The sequence below is a fragment of the Eptesicus fuscus genome, chromosome 19 (assembly GCF_027574615.1).
Source record: "Eptesicus fuscus isolate TK198812 chromosome 19, DD_ASM_mEF_20220401, whole genome shotgun sequence".
Classification (NCBI taxonomy): domain Eukaryota; kingdom Metazoa; phylum Chordata; class Mammalia; order Chiroptera; family Vespertilionidae; genus Eptesicus; species Eptesicus fuscus.
The window spans coordinates 19,649,542-19,672,451 of NC_072491.1; positions in this window are offsets into that span (position 1 = coordinate 19,649,542).

The window sequence follows — 22,910 nt, forward strand, 5'->3', positions numbered from 1 at the left end:
ATCTTGCCAGTGTTGGAGCTATTTAATAAAAAATAAATCTAATTTGGAGATAAATGAAGTAGTGTTTAAACAGAATATAATGACTATGCTAATACAGTTTTTATTTTAGTCTATTTTTATGCTTACAGATATTAATACATTGCTTCTCTTTATTACATACATGTAATTCAAGGAACATAATGCAAATTAAATCAAGGGATTCTATTTAAAAATACTGTAATGATTAACAAAAGCAGTTGTTTGAGAATCTATAGAAAGTAAAATAGGGTAAATTTGTGAAATTAGAGTTTAAGGCAAGTTAAAAAAAACACAACACACACACACACACAGGGCAGAATATTTACCATCTGTTTCTAAACCGCACAGATGGTTGCAAATTTAAGTCTCTTGTAAAAGTGTATTGCTTACTGTGCTGTCCCACAGTGTTCTCTGATAAGTGTCAAATAAATCAATTGATAATTAATAGAGGCGGTAACTTTTTCACTACCTAAAAGTGGTATTAGAACCCACTAACCCATGTAGAATCAGGTTTCTCCCTAGCTAGTTTTTTCCCCTAGATTAAAAAAAAAATTCTGCAACTCAAATTTCCATGTGTCCCATTGCCCAAACTAAATGTGTGTAATATTAAAATGGTGGTGTGGCATATGTGATTGAACGGTGTGACATGACATTAAAAGATATATGAATACCTATAAAGCAATCCTTTCTTGTCATTGATATGAAATTGAAAATATGAAATGATCTATGCCAGTTTGATAATGCACAGCTATTTTGGTTATTGTGTTGATTTTGTTTTGCTCAGTAGTGGCAGTTTGTTCAGAATTGATAATTATGGACTCTCACTCTAAAAATAAAATCAGAAGCCAATCATGCATAGCCAAGAGTAGCTCACCTAATCAGAACCGGTGGAAATATTTTCCTCTTTTCATGTGGCTATTCCTTTCCTTGTCTTATGAAAACTCCTCGCCTTCACCCTGTAATTCAGGAGACTGGAATTCTACCTGAATCTGTGTTCTCTAAACTACAATGTTATGTTTGGTTTTTTTCAATCCCAAATAAATACAGATTACCTCTCATTTTATATTTTTAATTTCAGGTTAACAGTGGAAAGAATTAGATACCTCACAAATATGTTGTAATGAAAGACTCAGGGCCCTAATTCGAACTCATACACTAAATGGCTCATATATACAGCAAATCAGGAAAAACCCCCCACACAAAACCATCATACAACTTATACTCCAAGCTTGATGTGGTCCTGGCTTTTTCTCTTTTTAAATCTATCTCCCTTCTGATCCTTGGCAACCCTGGCAAATGCTTTGTCTAGAAATTTCACCTGAGAAAAATTTCACAGCATAGTGTTTAAGGATGAATCACCTTTTCCTACATTTAGAGGCCATTGGGCTTGCAAGAGGTAATGTATGAAGTATTTGTCTGGTATTTTGTTCAACTCACATTTCTTGAATACCTTTTATTGCGTATTTCACCAATGAAAACTCTTTTTTAATATATATTGTCCAAATAAGCAGTCCATTAATTTCATTCATGGAAACACATTTCTAACATTTATGTGTGTGAATAGCAAAGCCTCTGGGAACAATGTCAAGTTGGAAAGCTGCCTTCCTCTTGGAGTATAACTTTCCTATTAGGGCAACTTCCTGCACCAGGGATGTAATGTAAACCATCTAACTATATATCTCTCTCTGGTGACCCCCATGCTGAGCCAGATTAGTTTATCTTCGTCTAGGATTGGAGGGTCGAGAGCATTTTATCTATCCTCAAGTAACCCTTTATTGGCATCTTAATTTTCGTGAAATCCTCTCTTCTTTCTTTTTGCCTTGGGTAAAAAATGCTGAATAACTGAACAGTTTCAGCTGACCCTAGCAAGATCTCGGCCAAAAAATTGGTCCTCCCCTCTTCCTAATCGTAAATCAACCAACGAATGGCTAATGACATTCTCTATCTTGGGGTCTTGCAAGCTGTCTCATAAGTAATACATGATCTGGTTCCTTCTGAGAATTTTAACAGTAAATAGTTCTTGAAACAAAATTGAACTTTGATTGATCTTCCTTGGTTTGTTCCATAAAATCTTTATTCCTCTTACTCCAGAACACTCATCTTGAATTGTTTTCACTTTTTGACATTATTAATAAATGATTGAACTAAAGATTTTTTATTTGATTTCTCTCTTTTCCTATTGGTGCATATTTTCTGGATCTTTAATAGCCTCTGGACTAATTACTGTATTAATTACAGCTAATGTAAACAAAAGGATGTACTGCACTCAAATACCTTATAATGTATTTATTATTAAGGACATAGTGCTTACCACATGCCAAACACTGTTCTAAGATCCTTACGATTGTTAACCAATATAGTCCTCTTAACCATCCTATGAGACTGATACTGTTATTATTTTAGTTTTAAATATAAGTAAACTGAGACACAGATTGAGAATCTTGTTCAAGGTCACTTAGCTAGTAAGTGGCTGAGCTGAAGCTCTAATTCAAATAATCAGATCCTAGAAAATGTTTTGGCTTTTTAATACTACTTTGTCCACAACATAATTGGTCATAAGTAGCAAGACTGTACCATCATTGAAAACAAGCTTCTTTTTAACAATTAACCATTTACTATGTTATATTTTAAAGGCTTGTTTTTTTTGTATAGAAATGTAAAACTAACTAAAAATGGATCTCATAGTTACTCTAATAAAATCTTTTTGCTTAATGTTTGTGTTTATCACTATAAATGACCTTAAACTTCTAGTATAAGTTTTCTTAAACTATTCAACTATTTTGAAGTCTTTATTGGGCAAACTGTAGATTTCCATTTGTTTGGGGTTGGCTACTAGCGAATGATTGTGTTCCATTGGTATTGTCATGTTTCTTTAATTTAAAAAAATATTTTTGAAGTCTCACATTCCAGTGTTCTCATTTCAAGAAGGAGTCACCTCCTCCGGTCCTTACTGACTAACTTAGGGAGAGAAATATGAACTGTCAGTCATGCTAGGAATTCTGAGGCTTTCTCAGACCTATAGATATGCCTGCTCCACCCTTGTTGCTCCCTCTTGTGGTAGAATTGTTAAGCTTGTATGCCTTCTCTGGATCCTCCAAGCCAGTGAGTGTGCTGATCACTTCCTTTTTGCTTTCCCAAGGGTGGTGCTAAGTGCCCAAGTTCGTGGTCACTCCCAGGCCCACAGCTTTGGGATGGTTTTCTGCACATGCTCACTAGTGGTCTGCAAAATCTAGCTCTAGCCACTGTCCAGGTGCTCACCCATGGGGCCAGTCATGGGGTGGGGCTAGCGTGGGTGAGGCACTTCGTGCGCTAGGGTTGTCCATGGGCCATTTGGGGGGATGCACAGGTGAGGCATCCCCAATGTCTAGTGGGAAGGCCTCCCTGTAGAAGTCATGAGATGGCTAGTATAATGCAAGTCTCTTTGATCTGTTCTGTTCCAGGCCATAGTTTCTATTTTCCCATCTCATATCTTGGTACTCTGGGTGGGATAAGAAAGACATAAGCCTCTTTGGTAGTATCCAGCATAGTGGGGAAGCTGGGCACTCACACACTCGCTTTCCCCAGTGGGAGAAACTGGGGGCCAAGAAGGGCTCTCTTGGCACTGGGCTATGCCACCTTGAGGGAAGGCTGACTTGGATAAAGTGAAACTGTGCCTCTTACCCTTTTCAACGTACCCATCCTCAGGGTGTTTTGTTTTTTCTCCAACTGTGTTATGGAGCTTCTCTGCTCTGGACGTCCAGAAAGGCTCTGTGGTCCCTGGGTAATTGTCTAAATCTGTGTTCTCCAGGGGCTCCCAGACCACAATCTTCTCAGAGAAGCTAGAATTTATTCATGGGGCACATCAAGGTCCACAGCCAGGGCCGAGGTTTGTATGTCTGTTACCCAAAGCACAGGTGGGTGAGAGTCTACCTGGGACTGCTGGTGCATGCGCCAGTGGCAGAAACAAAGCTAAATGGGGCTGAAGCTGAGTTCGTGAGGGTACGAGCTTTTTCCAGGTCTCTAGACAGAACCAGAGCTGGCAAGTCAGCTGCCTGTGTGTGGACCTGTCTTCTCAAAATGGCTTTCTTTGGTCTGGGTCTGCACCAGGACTTCACAATCTCCTGCCGGCATGTTTGTCTATGGGTGCATGACAAATTGCGGAGGAAGAAGATGAACAAGGCATGTCTTATTTGACCATCTTGCTGATGTCACTTCAGCTACTTTCCTAAATGTTTTAAACCTTGTAGACCTCAGTATTCCTTCATGACTTAGTTCTTACTATTCTTTCATGAATTAAGGTCAAGGAGGGGCTGCTATAAAAGACTGATATTTGGATGCTTCCTAAATCCAGGCCAGTGGAGGCTTGAACAGGGTTTAATTTGATTTGATTGAGAAATATTACTATTTTGTCCAAAATAATTTCAAAATAAAAAAAAAATCCCATTGGTATTTAAACAAATTATACAACATAACTTAAAGGCAGTTAATATTTTTAAAATATTGTGTGTGCATTTTTTTTTGGCAAGCAATTGGTTGTGTCTCTTTATTTAAAAATTTTATAGCCCAAGAAAATGACTGTCAGTTTTTTTATTGTTTTTTACACATTTCTTATTCAATCTGTACATTCTTTATTTTTCTTCCTTTCATAAATATGTTAAATGTATAGTTATATGCTAAGACCTTTAACAAAATATATTTTAAGTGCTTTAAGCAATTTGATATATTTTTTGGGGAATGGAATTATATGCTTTCAGAAACATATTTTAAAACTGTCTTAATTTTTATCACCACAAAAACTAATTATGTAATGTGGCAGAGGTGTTTGCTAACACCACAATGGTAACCATATCACAATATATAGATGTATGAAATCAACTGGTGGTGTACTAAAACCTACACAATGTTATTTGTCTATTAAACCTCATTAAAAATAAAATAAAACTCATAGATGATATGTACAGAGCTCCTAAGCAAATGTCCAGTAGATTCTCCAAAATTGTGGATATCCCTTTTTCTTTAACAGTTTTCTTTGGTTCAAGAGTTAGCAATAAGTTGTCTCATCATCTCCTAACTTTTATAGTCTCAGGATAGACCTTGAGTATAAATACAAATTAATTTCCTAAGTTAAAGTAACTATTCTGAGATACCAGAGAAAATTACAGAAATAAAATAAATACATCTTGATATAATGGCATGGCCTATTTTTCTTATAAAGATATATAGTGCATTTCTATAGGAATTTATGTCATAGGTTTCCAGATATAAAAAGAATATCACAACTACTTGACATATTATAATAGTCACATACCAAATTGACTCTAAAGGTGTTATTTCCATTTTATTTTCTCATGTGTAATTAAATTAAAGAATAAACATACCTGAATATGAAATAAGTTAAAATAAATCACAAAGAGGTAAAAGAAAGTAAGATTAGATTGAGAGATCAGTCTTGTTACCTCTAAAAGTTTTACTGTAAGCACTTATTAGAGAAGTCTGAAAAAAATGGTCTCATTGAATCTCTGAGATTGGTTCAATCTTATTTTAAAGCTTGTCTGGTAGCTTGCTGAAGTATATGCAGGGCTATATGTCATGAAGAATTTATATCAGGGTGTTAAAAGTGATTTGATATTCCCATTAAAAGAAATAATCTTAATCACCACAATAACATTGCATTAATTATTGATAAATCTAATCAGTAGGCTAAAATTGCTCACATCTAATATTAATCAGAAAAGCAGATGAATCCCCAGCCTGATGGCATGCTCTTTGTGCCCTCAAGTACCTTTATAGTGCTATTATTTGCATGTTCCTGAGTTGGAGAAAATTGATCTGAGTGAGAACCATAAAGATTAGATCCTTCAAAGTAATTCACTGTGGTTAAGTTCTACTCCCAACAGTGGTATAACCAATATTGTCAACTCATGTAAAATGCTGTTAGTTTCCTGTTTGTTTTGGTTTTTAATTTTAAACTGATTCTTTTATAAAATCAAATCTTGAGTCTACCTCTTAACATTCTATGATCTTATACTCATGAGTAGCCACATGCACTAATAAATTATCTTAACCTATTTATTTTTGTCATGATTTCAAAAAGCAAAGAGAGACAGTGAGAGCTACTGAATGGCAAAACCCATAATCCAGTTTAAGATACCAAGTATTTGCATCAGAAAACCTTTTCTTAATAATCCTGCCTCCTATGCTCAGTTTTTCTTTTGAATCTAATAAGTAGACAATATTGCAATATTGCTATATTTTCCACAAATGTTTGAATATAATGAGTATTTTCTAAGTGTTGACTAAAGGGTTAAATGTGCCCATTATTAATTGTTAATCAGGTTGTTCAAATCTTCTTTATTCTTCTAATTTTTTTCTTATTGATCTATCAATTATGAGAGTTGTGTTAAACTGTATTTTATTGGTTATGGATTTTCCCATTACTTTTTAGAATTATGTATATTTTTGCTTAATATACAATGAGTGGCCAGATTATTATGATCTCTGAACGCATAACAATATGGCCACTCAGTGTATTTGTATCTCAAATGGGTACCAAAAGTATTCTAGACTTTTGCTGGAGATCAACCACCTATTTGCCCTGAGCTTTCTATCAGCCAGTGCAAAGGGGAAAACTGATCAGGTGCACGATTTGTAGTATCTTTGATATCAAATAAATGAGGTACTCAAGAGAAGTACACTGAGTGGCCAGATTATTATGCGTTCAGAGATCATAATAATCTGGCCACTCAGTGTATATTTAGGCTATGATAACTGCTTTATTATTATTTTTTTTATTAGTTCACATTCAAACTTCCTGTGATCTATATCTTGTATATGCTGATTTTAAATTGCAAATAGTTAGATTGTATTTTGTTCAATAAAATAATATTTTTTATCTTTAACTGTAATTCTTAGTTAATTTATATTCATTATCATTACTGAGAGATTTGTACTTAGATCACCTTCATTTATGTTCTATAGACTTCTGAATTCTTTAGTATATCATCCAATATATTAAGTTAATATATTTCTTTTGTTCTTTTTTAATATTTTCAAATAATTGATTATTATTTTAATTCTTGTCCCCCCAATCCTACTGCCACTGAAGTGAAATTTATACATTCTATTTTTATTATTTTTGTAGTTACTCTTAAAATATTAACACCCAAACTTTATTTAACAATGATTAACCCTTTGCACTAGCTTGCTTTTTTCTCGATTCCTTTATTCTAATGCTAACCGTGTTGAGTCACACTCGATATCCGAGTGCAAAAGGTTAATGTTAATTAATCTTTTTACTTTTCCCTTCCTACCCTGGACGTGAAGTTCTATGTAAGTTTGAACCTGTCACTGACATTTCATCTTAACTTCCAAGGTTGTAGGTTGAGTTCTGTAGTTTGGTTTTCCCGAAAACTCAGTCTAATATGGATAAGCTTCCTGATGTATTTTTAAACTGAGATATGTCAGCTCATGTTCATTAGGACATTACCAGGAGAAGTCTGTGAAGCTTAGGATGTGTACTTCCAAATGATATATTAGTTGGTGTCTTAGCAAGGCTGTGACCAGCTTGTGATGGCTTTTTATGGTAACTTCCCAGCACTGGAGTTGTGGACAACACAGATAGTGACAATTCAATACCAAACATACATCAGGATAGACTTGTGTTATGAATTCCCATGGGGAGACTTCTTTTACTACTTAGAGCCTAAGCTAGTCAGGCAAGTTTTTTTTTTAGTTTCCCTTTTTCTAGTCTATCCTTTTGCTAAGGGTGCAGCCTTTAAACAGCTACGTCCATGCACAGAAGTCTTGGCTCTGTTCCCCATATAACCCAGCTTCCCTGTCTCCACCAGACTGCATCAAAATCAAAGTCCTTATTGTTTTATTTCATTGTTAAATTGAGAGAGCGAGAGAGAGAGAGAGAGAGAGAGAGAGAGAGAGAGAGAGATCTTTGTTGCACTTGTTTTTGTATTCATTGGTTGATTCTTGTATATGTCCTGATCTAGGATCGAACCTGAAACCTTGGTGTATGGAGGTGATGCTCTAACCCAGTGGTCGGCAAACTCATTAGTCAACAGAGCCAAATATCAACAGTACAACGATTGAAATTTCTTTTGAGAGCCAATTTTTTTAAACTTAAACTTCTTCTAACGCCACTTCTTCAAAATAGACCCGCCCAGGCCATGGTATTTTGTGGAAGAGCCACACTCAAGGTTCCAAAGAGCCGCATGTGGCTCACGAGCCACAGTTTGCCGACCACTGCTCTAACCAACTGAGCTATCAGGGTAGGACTTCAAGCCCTTGTTTTTTGAAACTAGCAAATGACTGAATAACTAAAACTTGCCCTTCAGTTTTTCACTCTCCTCTTTGGTACTGGGGTTTTATGGTGTAAGAATTAAATAAGAAAGCCCTAATGCTTCAATGATCAGCTGTCAAAATACCTCATGGTATGGTTGATGGCAATGAAGAACATAATGGTTGGGGTTTGCTCACTTGACCCATATACAGCTGTCTGTATAATTGGGAAAGTATCAGAAGTTTATTGGTAATATTAATTGACAACTTTATAAAGTTTCCAGGACATAATCATACTCAAAATCATCCCTTTCTCATCTATTGTCATCTCTTCTATCAGCCAGTTTTATATTTGTGAGCAGCAGCAGTGAAGCAAAGACTAGAATTCAAGAGCACTACCCTAGTCTACTTCTCTTTGTAAGATTGATAACATAACAAAGGATACATTTTCTTTTTCTTTTAGCCCTCAAGTCAAAGGTGGAGTATTATAATTTATTAATGCAGAACTTGTCCCAGATCCTATTAGGCAGTTAGACTAATTGGAATGAGAACCAATCAAATGTTGTGTTACCTGACAATAGCTATAATTAAAAAATATATGTATCTAAATTTAACTTAAAAGTTCTTTTGCTTATATTTAAGTGTTGGAGACATTAAAGTTGCAGCATTAATATTATACAGCAAAAACTGTAATATGATATTTCAGGTTTCTAAATGTTATTCTACAATGCACAAAAATTCATAGTTAATAAAAATGGTATAGAAAAGGCATCATATAAGCCTTTTTTCCCATAATTGAAAAGTCACACCTGTCTTAGCTGCATAAGCTGCAAATTTATGATATAGTTGAATTGTATGATTGGATTCTCTCTTTAATTGCTCTGTGAAAGACTTCAGAGAACCATGCCAAATTTGAGATGAAGAATTACAAAAGAGAGTTTCACCTGAGTTGTACCTGTCACAAAAAAAGACTGTTGAAACATGGATAATGGGCTTATGCCCTGGGTTTCTTTGATTTAATTGCCTAAATTCTTCTCTGTATTAATACCTCTGGCTAAGGTCTTCAAAGAGTGAAAGTTGCTAGACTGTAGAGCTATTTAAAAAAAACTTTCTGACTGACTTTCAAGATACTCAGTCTCCCCAAAGACAGGAAAGCCTAGTTTGGAAGGGGGGAAAAAAGGTTAATTGATCTTCATGTGAAACTTTCCAGATAACTAGATCAATATTAACCTTTCTAAAAATTCACTTAAATCCTTTCTGCTTGAACTATGTTGCTTTTATATAAGTTAACTTTCCTCTAAATGAACAAAACACAAAGAGATGATTATTTTCTCATCAACTTAATTAACACAATTTATTAGAGGTTCTGCATTGTGGTCCGGGAAGCAGTGAGTGAGGTAATATGGAAAATTATAAGGGAGAAAGGGGTTCTGCCCAACTAGGTGTATAGGATGAAGAAGGACCTCTGAAAGGCCCAAGAAAGTAGAACTAACTTGACTGAATCAAGGGAATTTAAAAGGAAATAACCACCCCGTTTTCACTGTAATTGGTCCCTTTGAGGCTAGCTTTGCCTGAAGCAGATATAATTTCAAAAGGAGGCAGACAACCCAGTGGGTTCTTCTTTAACTGATCTGAGGGGAAGCATGAGCTCAAGATTGCAGGCAGAGTCCTTGGAGCTTTTCCTGTCACTGAGGCAGGATCTCTGTTTAGCTCAAGGGATATCTTGAACTCTTTTGAAATATTTTATTTTTACATTTTACCACTCTCCTGAGTTTGCTGAGTCTGATTTGTATACATATCTCAATAGTAACTTTCAAGCCCTATGTTTCATCCTTATTGCTGATCAGCAACAATTCCAAATATACACAAACTGTATATCTATATATGCATATCTACACACCTATTAACTTAAAAAACAAGTCATTATAAATTGTTGATTAGAACAACTATTTCTGAAATAAAACTATTTATTTCTTCCCAGAAATCATGAAAATAAAATGATTATTAAACACAAAGCAATGTGCCATATATGACTAAAACTATAAATATGAGCGTGGTCCCTTGCTGTGAAGTACCTGTCATGTGAAGATAGACACAAAATAATTAGAATCCATGGAAGACATGAGTGAGTGCCATAAGAAAGGAAGAAGAGAAGTTCTGTATTAGGTTAGAATGGCGTTTCTTATACCTTGGTGACTATCAGAATCTCTGGGGGCTTTGTTAATTATGCAGATTCATATTCTCCCTCTTCTAAGATAGACCTAGAATCTTTATCAAAACTTCATGTGATTGTAATAGATTGGCTTGTGAACCACACTTGGAAAAACATCTCATGCCTAGCTGGTGTGGCTCAGTGGTTGAGCATCGACCTAAGAATCAGGAGGTCACAGTTCAATTACCGGTCAGGACACATGCTCAGGTTGCAGGCTTGGTCCCCAGTATGGGACATGCAGGAGGCAGCCAATCAATGATTCTCTCTCATAATTGATGTTTCTATCTTTCCATCTCTTTCTCCTTTCCTCTCTGAAATCAATAAAAAAAAATTTTTTTTAAAGAAAAACATCTCAGCAGGTGGAAATAGAATCTATGGCTAAGAATGAGGAAGAAAAATTGCCTTCGTGGAGCACATAGGTCTTTTGTTGACTCTCAAAAACAGTTTTGACAGAATAAATATAGGGAGAGAAGACAGTCCAGGTGATAGAAATAATATGAAGAAATGTATAGAGGAACTGTTCTCAGAGACTTCCTCTGAGACAGCCATCCACTGGCAGTAGAGCTATGGAAAAGCAGAGACTTTGTGAGTGGGCCAATGATTAGAATTCTGAAATGCCCAATGGGATGTAGCTATTCTGACTTCTTTTGTGCACTCAAATTTTGTTTTGGAAAAAGAAAGGGCATGGGGGAGGTCATGGAGGGAGGGATGACCACAATAATTGAATGAAAATATAGCTTCTTTGAGTCCTTTGGTATCTAAGTAAATATTGTCTTGGAACTGGAAGAAACTTTTCCATAATTATTTATCTCAGTTTGCTTTTGGGCCAATTTCCAAACTGTAAATTAGTAATTTGGTTTTCTAAATACTTTTATACCAACCAGTGATTTTCTTGATAAGAAACTGCTCATTTGTACAAATAGTTGTCAAAGTTAATTCACTACAGCCCAATCATTCCTTAACTGAACAAATTTGTGTCTTAACCTTTACAACTAAGGTTAGCCACCAGACCATGGTGAATTTGCCCAGGCAATGTTACACAGCCAGGCTTTCCAGAAGCTGGCTAGCTGGCTTCCTTCCAGTGACATCTCCACCTCTAAACTGCTCTCTTCAAATTTTACCTTGTCAGACATAATCTGCGGGGTTGGCAATACCAGCTTTGCAACCGGGTGTATTTGCTTTTACATCACACATTTGAGGTGACCAAGATAGTTATTTACAAAACAGCAAAATAAACCACAAGAAGGACTTACAGGTACATTTATTAGATACAGGACAAAATATCTAATTCTGATATTAGAAGTGAATTGGATCAGTTAATGATCAGCTAGCTTGAAAGTCAGATTGTGATTTTTGAGGTAGTAGCTCTTCTATAGTCTTATTCTGTGTGATTAAAAGTAAAATAGATGTTTGTTAATTATTTGGATGATTTCAATTGTCAGCACTCAGATTAGTCTTCAAGTATTCCAGGAAATTTGGGTATAATAAAAGGTTTTTATTTTTCCTCCCATACATATACTCTTCTTCTTAAAATCAGATTTAAGAATCCTTGCTCTTCCTATGAAGTTTCCTCCCAGCTTCAGAATATTAGGATATAAACTTAAAATTCATTGTCCTTTAATATCCCTCATATCAGTTATCACCAGCAAACTCTTTTTCTCCCCTTTCACAAGTGATTTATTTATATGGTCCCTTAGGATAATCGTGTACTTATTAGTCTTTATAGATGTGTAATTATTTTTAAAGAACTCTCCTTTTTCTTATAAAACAGCTGTATGACATCTTAGAAATCAGATGAATTAGAATTCATTGAGTTTTGGGAATTAGAGGATTTAGAGCATGGATTTAAGGAATGAAGACATCTCTAGGTAGTGGTTTTCAACTTGAATTATGATTCTGAACGTTGAAAAATGGCAGCCAATAGGCCCTGGCTGTGTAGTTCAGTTGGTTAGGTCATTTTTGCGATGTGCCAAGGTTTCTGGTTCTATCTCACATCAGGGCACATACAAGAATCAACCAATAAATGCATAAATAAGTGGAACAACAAATCAATGTCTCTCTCTCTCTCTCTCTCTCTCTCTCTCTCTCTCTCTCTCTCTCTGTCTTTCCCTTACTCTTTCTCTCTAAAAAATCAATACATATGATTAAAAAAAAAGAAAAAATAGCATCCGATGTAAGTTCAATATGCTAGAAATGGAGAATGAAAGAGCATAAACAAATGCAAAATCAATGCCAGAAGTGAGTAAAACATATATATGAAGGAGGTTGAAAAAAAATCTCACAAATTATAGAAATATATAAATTAAGACAGTGAAAATGTTCAGACATTTCTGGCTATAGCTTACATTAAAATTATAATTCAAAACTTTAGGACTGTTAGCTGTCAATTCTGAAAACATTCATTTACTTCAGTAAGTAGGTAACCACCACAACAAAAAGACATCTTCATACAGGTGGGGTATTTGTGTGTATGGCAGCAAGAAGAATATAGCTGTGCAAAGATGGACATTTTCTCTTGAAGCAGCCATGAAATTTTTTCCTGATAAAAGGCCTATGATTTTTAAAAGTGAACACTGCTGTTTTTCTCCACTGTTGCAAACTGACCTAAGCCCTCTTGCCCATTCAGCAAATGTCAGAGATCTTTTGATAAATATTCATAGTCCCTGGGTTTAGAGGAGGTGGAACTATATTTCCTTCATATCTTTAGTACCAGGTGGTAGGTATCAAAGAAGGCAAATACTGCCTAATGTACAAATATGTATAGCAAGAATGCTCAAAACAGTCTTGACCTATTCAACAGCATGGAAAATACCTCTCTCTGCCTTATATTTTTTTCCACTGGCTCTTTTTGTGAAAACTTGACTCAAGGTACACTTGTGTATTCTTTGAGGACAAAATTTGCCAAACTTATAGTGAGGTCAAGAACATTCCCTGTGAATTTGGATGAAGGAATGGATTAATGTGCACTTATTACATTAACACTACATAATAGACACAAAACCTGAATGGCATAAAAAACTACCCTATATAATAAAGAGCTAATATGCTAATTAGACCGAACAAAAGAACCACTGTCCGGACAACCTTCAGGAGGAAGCTGGAGCTGTGAGGGCCGGCCGGGGCTTCGAGGGGCTTCGAGGGGTTGCTTCGGCCGAGCCTCCTGCACAAATTTCATGCATCGGGCCTTTAGTAAATTATATACATAATTATTTTGCATGTTGGCAGGTTGGGGAGAAGGATGTGGCTCTGCACTAAGCTATGGCTCCAGCTCGACTTGGCTCTATGCTTAGATATGATTTGATCTGGGGCTCAAGTAAGTGGAGAAGCAGCTGCATGGATGAAGCTCATTTTATAAGAATAGTAGAGGCAGAAGAGGGCAAGCCCAAACTGCACAAGCACTTTTTAAGCCTTTGCTTGTCACTCACACTAATATTCTGTTGTCTAAAGCAAGTCATATGACCAACTCAATAATGAAGGGGTGAAGAAATATACTCCTCTTTAGGTGGGGGAACTGCAAAGTCAAATGACAAAGAATGTACAATTGGGGCCATAAAAACACAAGGATCAACAAGGTTATAGAACTCAAAAGCTACATGCACTGCTCACCAAATTTTCTACTTAATCCTAAGAAAATGAGAACTATACATATATTCCTAATCAAACACTTTTCTTGAACATCGCCATTTCACCAATACAAATACTACTTCTAACATCCTCTTGCTAATTAGAAACACTCTGGTGTAGATTTCCATAATGATACCTGAAATGTTAAATAATACCATTGGAGTATTGATTCCTGCTTAAGGCAGTTCAAGTGTTGTCAAAATAATCCCAGTACTGTAGACACACATACATCACATCATTTATACTTAAATTTTTTAAAAAAATAGTTATCTCATAGACAAAACAAGAGCCACAAGTCTTTCAAGGAAGTAATACCTCCTGGGCTAATGTTCCTTAGGAAATCAGCCCCTTATATTATAATTTTATAAGCTTGGTGGAAAAGAATTTCAGGTTTTTCAAATAACAGGTGGAGCAGAATTTGAGCCTGAAATTCCCTTCCATAGTTTCTTTTCTTCCTTTCTTTCCTTTTTTTTTTTTTTTTTTTTTTTTACCTCAGTTGGCCTTGGGTACCTGTTGTCGCACATTCCTGAAGTGTGACCATCCTGACCCATTATCAATTGATTAAAAAGTAGCCTAGAAACAGCTAGAAAGCATTAACAACCATTGGTAATGTCAGAGCTACATAAAATTTCTTCTAATAAGGAATTTCCCCTGGAGGGAGACAGAATTACCATCTCAGCCAGTTAGCTGGAGATTGAAAAGGTGAGGAGAGCAATCTTTCAGAAATGAGTGGCAATTCTTGACTGCAATCTTTGAGAAGAAGAAAGCTAAGTTGGAAAAATATTCACAAGAAAATTGCTCTCCTGATGTTCCCCAAAGCTGGTATGGGAAGCCAAGCAGGCAGTCATGCAAGGACAGTTAATTGCCTATGAGGCTTGCAACAAAAGAATAAACCAGAGGGAAATTATTGGATTGGAATCCAAATATAAATTTTCAGAAAGTAAATTAGTGAATGATAATAAAGTCAAACATAGGAAAATAAATCCTGTAAAATACTACAAAAATAATAGCAGACACTCGACATGTTTTTAAATGAAAGAAAACTATGCCTGTAAGTTCAAAATCTATTTGTATTCTAACACTTCTTAGTGGGCAAAATGAAGCTACACTTATCCTATATAATAAAAGGGTAATATGCAAATTGACCCTAATGGTGGAATGACCAGAACGACCGCTCAACCAGTCACTATGAGGCTCACTGACAACCTCTCAGTCCCTTTCCCCAGCCAGCAGGCTCCCATCGCCCAATGGCAAATGGGGAACCAGGCGTGGGTGGGGGGGGATGTGGGCAGCACCAGGCTAAGGACCCCACCCCACCAGTTGCCCCCCCCCCCCACACACAGAGTGCTACCCATGGTGGGGGCAGGGCCAGCGAGTAGGCAGGAATGGCCTACCTCTCAGTCCCTCCCCCTGGCTGGCAGGCTTTGATCGCCCGATGGTGAATGGGGAACTGGGGGTGGGTGGCAGCAGGGGGAGGGGCGGGGCCGGCTGCGGACAGCTGGGGAAGATGGCCCTGATCGCAGGCCAGGCCTAGGGACCATACCCGCACACGAATTTCATGTGCTGGGCCTCTACTTTGAACAATAAAGATAATATGGAAAGGGTCTATTAGAATTCATGAAGGTATGAATCGCAAAACATCCAAATTTCTTTTAAGAGAGAGTTTTGGCAATTATTATTTTAAGTGTTAAAGAAAATAAAACTATGTGCAATAATTCTGGACATCAGTAAAGTCATTACGACATTTCTCTAAAAAATTGTGCTATAGTTTTTAATAGAATATGTAAGAGGTCTTTGAGGTTTATGGGTTTTGCCAAAATCTCTACAAATTATCAATAAAATATTAGATCCATTTGTTGTTGAGAATTTCTTTTGTCTTTGAAAATATTTTAAAATTCTTTTGACTTGTCAAAATAAAAGAAACAAGTGATTCTTTTGTAAGCTAGTATTATCTGTAAAATCTAAAATGCAAAATGTTATTTCTTATAATTTCAAAGGTCAAAATGTTTAATAAAATAAAATGTACAGGCTGTGTGTTTGTGGGGGGCAGAGGACTATGGGAAATCTTTGTAGTTCCCATTTAATTTTGTTGTGAAGCTAAATCTACTATAAAACATACATATATTAGAGGCCCGGTGCACAAAATCATGCATGGGTAAGGTCCCCAGGCCTGGCTGGTGATCAGGCTCCGATCAGGCTTTCCGGCTGCTGGCCGGGGCCTTCTTTCCCTGGGCTGCCAGCCGGGGCCTTCCTTCGTTCTGCACCACCCTCTAGTGATCAGCAAACATCATAGCAGGTGGTCGAACTCCTGGTCAGTCAAACTCCTGGTCTGTCGAATTCCTGAGGGGACAATTTGCATATTAGCTTTTTATTATATAGGATACACACACACACACACACACACACACACACACACACACACATATATGTTTGTAAATAAAATTTACAATTAAAAATGTCAATGTCATATAGTTTAACCCCTTTATATAAATATGAGAAAACTATTCTTGGATAAATTAAGTACTTTAAACAAGATCAGGTTTTCTAGTTTAGATATTAGATCTTTGGACTCCTAGTAAAGTTCTCCTTAACTCCAAAATTCTCAATAATATTTTGACCAGGAAGAAATCTCACATATAGATATTAAATGGAAAATAAAACTCTTAGCTGATTGAAAATGGAAAGCTTTTATATAAATATTCCCTGGGACAAAAGTGAAATCAAAAGGAACATTTTAAACTATCTAAAGGTCAATGAAAATGTAGTACTTTATATTAAAATATACAAGACACACTGCAACTATATTCCAAATAAAATAGATAATTTAAATAACTACATTACTAAAGAAAAACACCACAATTAAAGACCAGGGGACTTACTCTAAAGGCTTAGGGAAACAATGAAAAAGTGAATTAAAATTGTAGGAGAATGAGAAACTCACATGAAAAAGTATTAAATTTAATTTAAGTGAAAAAGTAAGAGTAGATAAATGAGTTCTAAAGTTTGTTCTTACAAAACAGAAACTACAAAATTTATATAGTAACATTAAATGTAAATAAATTAAAATACATGATAGAATTTATGAAACTGAATGAAAAATTTAGAGAAAGCATAATTTCAAAGTAAAATTTATCAAAATTGGCCAAAGTTGAAACTTGAACATGTTTTTTACCAACGAAGAAATAAAAACGAGGATTAAAATGTTGATGTTTTATATCTGAGTTTTAGATAACTTTTAAAGAAGAAGGAATTCAATGCTCTTAAAAGCATTTCAGACCTATAAAAAAATAAAAATTTTCAGTTAAAATTTATGAAACTAGTATAAGCTAGTTTTTTTGAGATGAAAAATATAGACCAATTTCCCATATGAATATATTTTCAAATATTCTAATATGTTAACTAATATAGCTAGTAATGTAATGAAGTTGGATTACATCACGACCCAATAGGATTCACTGCAAGAAAGCAATGGCAATTCAATATGAAGAAATTCACTCACTCAACCAGGGTTGTTGAGTGCTTTCTGTGCACCAGTAGTTTTATGATTTTGTTGTGTTTGACTATTAATGAAGACTAACACATTTTTCCATTCCTTTATAATGGAGGGTGACAGACAATAAAAAAGAAACAACTAAGGCTATGAAGAAAACAAATCCAAAGTAAGGAACTGAAGTGGACATATACTGAGGCTATTATAGGTGCAATTGTTAATATTTATTTTTAAAGTAAATTTATTGGGTTGACCGTTAATAAGATTATATAGGTTTTAAATATACAATTTTATGATACATCATCTGTACATTGCGTTGTGTGCCCACCACCCAAAGTCAAATCTTCTTTCCTCATCATATATTTGATCCCCCTTTATTACACCCTCACCTGCTTCCCCTATTGTTGTTTGTGTCTATGAATTTTTCTTTGTCTTATTTTTCATTTGTTGCTTTTAGTTTCATATTACACATAAGAGTAAAATCATATACTTCTTAACTTTTCTGTCTGACATTTTGCTTAACATGATATTCTCAAGATTTATCCATGTTGCAAATGACAGTATTTCATCTTATGGTGGAATAGTATTTCATTGTATATATGTACTACATCTTCATCTAATCATCTAGTGAATGACACTTTGGTTGTTTCTGTCTTGGCCATCATGAACAATATTGCAATGAGTAAATGGGTGCATATATCTTTGCGAATAAGTGTTTTCAAAATTTTCAGGTAGATATCCAGAAGAGGGATTGCTGGGTCATATAACTCTATTCTTAACGTTTGAGGAGCAATTTTGATTGAACTCCTTAAAAATATATTTGAACAAAGATCTGAATGTTGTGAAATGTGACCCATGGAAAGATCTGGAGAAGACACTTTCTGGGGAAGTCTAAAGGCCCTCAGCAAGAATATCAAGAAATCCCATGCAGATGAAATGCAATTGATAAGAGGAAGTGTGTCAGGCAATGAGACAAAAGAAGCAGACAGCAGATGGGTCAACACCAGGCCTTTTAGATCATAGTGGATACTATTCTAAGTGTTGTGGAAAACTATCTTCTTGTTTTAAGAACAGTGATAATGTAATTTATATTTAAAAATATTATTATCCATGCTTTGAAGAGAACTGAATGAAGGATGGCAAAACAGCATAATAAGAGGCTTTTTTTTTTTTTTAGTAGTTCAAGTAAAAGCTAATGATGGCTTAGACTAACAAGAGGTACAGGCAATGAGAAGTAGATGAATTTGATACATATTTTGAAAAAATGCAGCAAATGTGAATGGTAGATTAATTTGGGGATGGCAGAAAAAAGGAGTCAAGGATAATATTTTTCTGTATATGTGTGTGTGTGTATATATATATATGTATATATATGTATGTATTTGTAGTTGCATATGTATATGTGGGGAGGTGGAGTATGCTTCTGACTTATAATGCAATTTATTGAGATGAGAAGGATAAAGTTTAATGTGGTAGAGAGTGACATTCATTTTTAAATATTAAATTTCAGCTGCCAAATTGATTTGCCTGCTCTAAGTCCCACATATTTTCATATAAAATTTTGAAAGTTTTTAATTTCTACAAAAATTATTTCTTTAAAAATTCTATAAATGCCTGCTGAGATGCTGATAGTGATTGAATTGATCCTATAGATCAATTTGGGAGAATTCCCATTTCAATACTACTCAGTTTCCAAATTCACTTATATGGAAAGTCTATCCATTTACTTAGGTATTCTTACATTGACCTCAGCCATGTATAGGTTTCAGTGTATAAATCTTGCGTTTATTTTGTTAAATTTATCTATGATTTTCTTTTCTTTTAGATACTGTTTTGTTTTTTTTAATGTTTTGAATGTTTCTTGCTGGAATATGGAAATAAAACTGTGTCTTGTTTCCTGAAAACTTTATAAACTAAAAATTTGTTTGAGAGCTTTTATGGTGGAATTCTTAGAATATTTGTGTATGGCATCATGTAATCTACAAAGACAGAGTTTTACTTCCTCCTTTCCAATCTGTATGCCTTCCTTTTTTTTTTTTTTCTTGCTGTTTGCTTTGCCAAACTCTGTTCAAATTTTAAAAAGAACTGGTGAGAGCAGACATGTTCTTAAAACATGATTAGTTTTTGATCTTAGGAGGAAATAATTCAGTCTTTCTTCATTAAGTGTGTTAGATATATTTTACTTGGGTGTTCTTTATCAAGTCGAAAAATTGTATTCTATCAATAGTTTGTTGAGATTTTTAATCTTGAACAAATGCTAAATTTTGTCAACTGCTTTTTTCTATATTTATTGAGGCGTTCATGTGATTTTTATCCTCAATTATATTAATACAAACTCTTACATTGAGTTTCATATAGAAAATTAACTTGAATTCCTGGGATAAATACCACTAGGTCATGATGTATAATCTTTTTTATATGTTACTGAATATTTTGTTGTTAATATTTTGCTGTAGACTTGGTATATCATTGGATATTGATCTTTGCTCTTTTCCTTGTGACGTCTTTTGATTTGGGACCAGAGTAATACTGTCTTCAAAGAATAAGTTGGGAGGGATTATTTTTCCCCTCCACTTTTCTGAACAGGTTTTAAAAGTTCAGTTTTAAAAATTTATACTTCTTATTGAAATATTTGTTAAAGTCCACTAATAATGCTACCTGGGCCTATGGCCTTTTTATTTTTTGACATATTTTCAATTACTAGTCAAACATATTTACTATTCAAATTTTTCTATTCTCCCTTAAGTTAGTCTGGTAACTTGATTATTTTAGAATTTTTTGTGTCATCTAAATTGTGTAATTTAGCATGATTGTTAAAAATATTCCCTTAGAGTGTCACTTCTGTGAAGCCTTCTTTGTCTCCCCCAGAGGGAGGAACGGACGGCCTTGGCATTATTTTCATGCTTCCCTTAACCCACTAGGATCTCCCTTGCTTACAGCAACTTACACACTGTACTGAAATAGTCAATGTAGGCATCTGTCTCTCAATCAGACACTGAGCTCAGGTTGTATCTTAATAATTTTTGAATTACCAGTGTCCTTCAAAGGGCCTGTTCCATGATAGGTACTGGGTGTAGGTTGGTTTTCTTCAAAGCAGATGCTGCGGTGGGGATTTGTTTTCAAGTGACTTATGAAACTGCTCTCAGGAGAAGAAACAAGTAAGGGCTAAGGAAGGAGGAGAAGAGGGCAAGCAGAGATGTGATTACAGGCTAACGTTCTATAGAGGGGAGTTTTCAGCCTGATCCCATTGGGAGCTCTGGCGCGTAAGTTTATGCCTCCATAGAAGCAGGTAATATCTGTAGTTCAGTAGTGATGTTTCCTCCTTTACTACTGATTTTGCTCATTTTTATTTTTTCTCTTATTTTCTTCAACAGTCTGTTTACCAATTTTGTTAATATCTTTAAAGAAACAACTTTCATTTCATTGATTTTTCTCTATTGTTTTCTGTACAGAGGGTGAGTTGATCTATTCACTCTATTATGCCAGAAATGAATCTCTAGTTAAAGCAGAGATACATCATTCCAGGTGCACTAATCAGACTCTATGAAGGTGCTTGCACTGAGTGTTTACTTCCTGAAATTCCCAAGATGTATCTGGTGCTCACCAAAATTGAGATACAATAATTTTTGGCAGGTCTGAAAATTTGGTTATGTCTGTATTTGGAAGCAATTATATGTATGCTCCTGGTGTAAGAAAATAAAAATTAAATGATAACTTAGGTATAATCAACCAAAAGTTACATATTTATACTAGAAATTCGTGTACTGGTAGGGTCCCTAGTAGGGTCCCCACCTTCTGGTCGAACTCCCGGACAAACTCTCGGTCAAGGGGACAATTTGCATACTACGCTTTTATTATATAGGATGTAACTATGTATATATGTAACCATTTAAATAATAAAAAAATATTTTACTATCATACCAGCTGTTTAGCACACCCTTTACTTCTGCAGACAAATATACATATAAAATCAAATTGCAATTGAAAGGTTTGGCACAAATAGGTAATTATGGCAGAGAAAGCTAAATAATTGTTAAGTGGTTAATATGATTAGGTTATGAGAATTTGATATCTCCTTCTCCCCTTGATGATTACACTTGACATAGCAAATTCAAATATGCAAGGCAATCACTTCTTCATGGACAGTCTTAGAGACATATTGACAGTTCTTTCTCTTTGGTTGTACTTATTCTAGATTCCCTTCAGATCTTTAATTAACAAGATTGAGCTAAGTGCAGTATTAGTTTTAGCTACATGATTGGATTTGCATATATACAAAGTCTTTTCACAGACACATATTTAATATCTTCCCTATTATAGACTATTTCTGTCAGGAGCCTCATTATTAAGAGGATGACATACTATCAAATGATATTAAGATCAGAATAAAGAATATCTTCATCACTGATGTCTTAGCAGCACTCTATATAAAAGTTGAGAGAAGGATATATTACTTTTTCCAACACTGGGTAAGGATTAAAATAATTTTGATTCAGTTTTATATCTAATAAAATGCTGAAGTTATTATAAATTTTGGTAATCGATTGTCATACATTATCTATATTCATAACATATATTTTAATTTAGAAACATTTATTAATATTAGTAATAAGATAATTCAGAAAATTGTTTTTTAGATAGTAGACATTTCAAAATATTACACTCTAAATTTAAAAGTGATGCATGAAGATTATAGGATAGAAAGGGAAAAATAATTTTTTTACACCACTTATTTATATGAGGCCTAAACAAAGGCAACTCCATTGAACACTTTACTTCTGTTGCCTGTTCTCATAGTTTCATGTGTAACAAGAACCTACGTGTACTTGCTTTGAGATTATCACTTGTATTTGCATATTTTGATTTTGATCATATAAACTAAAGGCTATAAATTGGTAGCTCAGGGGTAACAGAAAGACAGAGACTCATGTAACCTTACAACATTTGACTTTAGTCTTTACTCAGGTCAAAGTTTTCTACACGGCCTTTATAGGCTGTCAATAATAGCATTTGAGTTGGTTAGGTCTCAAATAGTCATAAAAATAATTCACACATCCACATGATTATCTGGACAATTTTAGCATAGTAAAACACCATACATTAGTATTTTTTTTCTTTGTGTTTTGCTGGAAGAGATTTGGGCATATACTTTTTAGATAATTGGCTCCATTTCTGTCTTAGTTTGGGCAACTACAACAAAGTTCCAGGTAGACTGGGTGGCTTATAAATAACAGAAATTTATTTCTCATCATTCTATAGGCTGGGAAATTCAAGATCAAGGTACTGGCACATTTCGTG